We start from the raw sequence: 3,498 nt of genomic DNA on the forward strand, positions 1-3,498 counted from the left end.
TCAGGCAGGTGAATTCACTCACAACTGTCTGAGCCTGGACGCCTGTCTACCCTGCCTGCCCAGGCAGAGCTGTGCTTCCACTCAGGCTGGCAGACTGTGGCTCTTTCAACCTCTAGGTTGCAGGACAGTCCCTGGGGAGCACTGTGGCCCAGGTCAGGACCAAGTCAGAGATTATGGGTATGGTTTAATTTACAACCTCTGAATACTTAGACATAAAGTATGCAGGCTTTCATTTGTACAATACACTTCCTTGTCTTTTTCAGTTTTAGAGGCTGCCTGCATTCCTTGGCTTGTGGCCCCTTCCTCACATCACTCCCAACCTCTTGCTTCTGGGGCCACATCTTCTACTACTGCCTTTGACTTTATTCCCTCCTTTTTGTAAAGACCCTTTGATTACATTGGGTCCACCTAGAAAATCCAGATAGTCTCCCTATTTCAATATCCTTAATGTAATCACACCAGCAAAGATCCTTTTACCATGTAAGGAAACATTCACTGGTTCCCAGGATTCGGAGATGGATATCTTTGGGGGCCATTGTTCTAACAGTCCTTGAGAGATTTCAGTGAGCAGAGCTCCACCTGCTAAGCTGCATTAGACATGCAGTGTGAGAAAAAAAATTGGGGGTGCATTGACTCACTGAGATTTAGGAGGTTGTCTATTACTACAGCAGAATTTAGCACACGTTTATACCTCATTTCATTTTTGCCTCCTGTTTATATTTTGCAATAACTCTATGCGTTAAATATGACTTTTTAAAATAAAGTACTTTTAAAATATATACTAGGAATAATCAATCTATGAGCAAACCAAAGAGTGTTTTTATTCTTGAAAAAAGTAACTTCAGATCTGTAGACTTAAAAATAAATATTGCCCACATTTAATATCCTAACAAAATTATTTCCTGACTCTGAAAAATCTTCATATTCCCTTTGTTCCATAAAAACTAACAGGTGGCCAGGCACAGTGGCTCATGCCTGTAATCCCAGCACTTTGGGAGGCCGAGGTGGGTGGATCACGAGGTCAGGAGATGGAGACCATCCTGGCCAACATAGTGAAACCCCGTCTCTACTAGTAATTAGCTGGGCATGGTGGTGCCTGCCTGCAATCCCAGCTACTCCGGAGGCTGAGGCAGGAGAATCGCTTGAACCCAGGAGGCGGAGGTTGCAGTGAGCTGAGATCGCACCACTGCACTCCAGCCTGGCGATATAGCGAGACTTCGTCTCAGAAAAAAAAAAAAAACGAACAGATTAGCAATGTTGATTTACTTTGATGCTGAACCAGGTGAAAGTAACAAAGGAAACAAACTTGATTGAAAGATTGTTAAATCTAGTCCTGTTTTTTCCTAGAAGCTGAGGGGTGAGGATGGAGGGAGTTTTTCCTGACAATGGAAATGCAAATACACTTACCTGACTTTCTAAAGCACAATCCTTTCCCTAGTTCACGTAATCGTGTGTTATAGGTCATAAAACGTACAGTGAGAAATGTTTTACAGTCTTGAATTACAGAGTCCAAGCTGTGCCACCACCCACATGTCTTCTTCATAAGTTGGATGGACTTCTGGACATGTCAGTCTCAGTACAAATCAGTGGTCACCAGCTTTTTGATTGTGCCCCTCTAATCAGGAAAAAAATGTTCAACCCATACTTCCACTATGTACACTTACCAATGTATGACAAGCATTACAATACATGCACAAAAAAAGACACTAAAAGATGACATAAAGATGAGACAAATAATATTATTATTTCTTTATTTTGGGGATTAGGAAGTAGGCTTTATTGGTGGGTGTGAATAAGGAGGGGCAAACCAGTGGGAGCCCCCATAAGTACAGGGCCCGCCACTGTCCAGGGGGCCATGATTGGGGGTGTTTGACCTGATAGCCATCTAGGATGAGCTGCTTCACAGCTACCATGTCTTCAAATTCATCCACATTAATCTTGGTAAAATCTCGCTTCTTTGAAATATGGATCTTCTAGCAGCTAGGGAATTTGAACTTGGTCCTGTGTGGGGTCTTAATCACATACTCCTTGTTCTGCAGCTTGGTGCAGATGAACATGATGACTTGGCCAATGTGGACCTTTCCTGCCATACCCTGGGGCTTTCAAAGGCACCCTGCGTACCTATCTAGAGCATAGACTGGAGACAGTATCAGGACAGGGACATGAACGTCCATTGGAAAGGGCTGTCTCCAAGGCTCCTTAGGGCAACGCATACAACATACAAGCAACAAGGTGCACACACTACCGAGAAGGCTGATGTTCGCAGCCATGGCACACCTGGCCCTTACAAGGAAAGGAACATGATCAGCTTAATTGACTGTAGGAAATACTATTTTTAAATGTCTTTCTAATCATGGCAGCATCATGCTACAATCATTAATATTTCAAGGCAAAATATTCCCTTAAGGTGTGGTTCCTCATTAATGATAATGGATGTAAATACAACTTGCAAGCCATCTCCTTGATAATTTTGACTATTTTGTCAGACTTTTCATCAAATCTCATTTGACCCTTATTATTTTTGCCTTTCAATGTGGGTAGCAAAGAGTTTTTCTAGGAGTAGAACTGTCTGCTTTATCTTTTTGTTGTTGTTGTTCTTGTTGTTGTTGTTTATTTGCTTGTACTCATGTTATTGTTTTCACCTCAATTCATGGTTTCTTTGCAGGAAATCTTTTTTTTTATACTCTAAGTTTTAGCATATATGTGCACAATGCGCAGATTAGTTACCTATGTATCCATGTGCCATGTTGGTATGCTGCACCCATTAACTCATCATTTAGCATTAGTATCTCCTAATGCTATCCCTCCCCCCTCCCCCCTCCCCCCACCCCACAACAGTCCCCAGAGTGTGATGTTCCCCTTCCTGTGTCCATGTGTTCTCATTGTTCAATTCCCACCTATGAGTGAGAACATGTTGCAGGAAATCTTTTTAAGTCATTTGTCTGTTTTTACCAGAGTTAATTTAATTAAAATTGGAGACTATTATCTAAAAACCAGTTATGACAATATAGCTGACCATATATAAACTGTAATGCATCACACTGTGCTGAAAGCAAAAGAGTGAGGAAACCACCATCAACCCATCTTTTCTGGAACTCCCACTCTTCCTTCGGGTGCTTCTGTGTACGGTACAACCACCACACAAAGCCAGGTGACATCTGGATAAAGGGAGGGTGCCATTGTCGATCCATATATTTACTTGCATAATGCTTCTGGGAAGCATGTGCCATACTCTGTAGAACTCTAATATAAGTAGCTGAGGCCCGGCGCAGTGGCTCACGCATGTAATCCCATCTGTTTGGGAGGCTGAAGCAGGTGGATCACTTGAGTCCAGGAGTTTGAGCCGAGCCTGGGCAACATGGTTTTCATGTTGATGGGGGTTTCATGTAGAAACTCCATCTCTACAAAAAAAAAAAAAAAAAAATTAGCCAGGCACAGTGGCGCACGCCTGTAGTCCCAGCTCCTCAGGAGGCAGAAGCAGGAGGATCACTTCAGCCT

The 3,498-nt window shown here is 42.8% G+C and overlaps 1 pseudogene; it reads right to left on the reverse strand.

Moving 5' to 3' along the window:
- Positions 1 to 2,181: 2,181 nt before the first annotated feature.
- Positions 2,182 to 2,323, reverse strand: LOC116457156 (small nucleolar RNA SNORA70; annotated as a pseudogene).
- Between the last annotated feature and the right edge of the window lie 1,175 nt (positions 2,324 to 3,498).

The sequence above is a fragment of the Hylobates moloch genome, unplaced genomic scaffold, assembly GCF_009828535.3.
Source record: "Hylobates moloch isolate HMO894 unplaced genomic scaffold, HMol_V3 SCAFFOLD_17, whole genome shotgun sequence".
Classification (NCBI taxonomy): Eukaryota; Metazoa; Chordata; class Mammalia; order Primates; family Hylobatidae; genus Hylobates; species Hylobates moloch.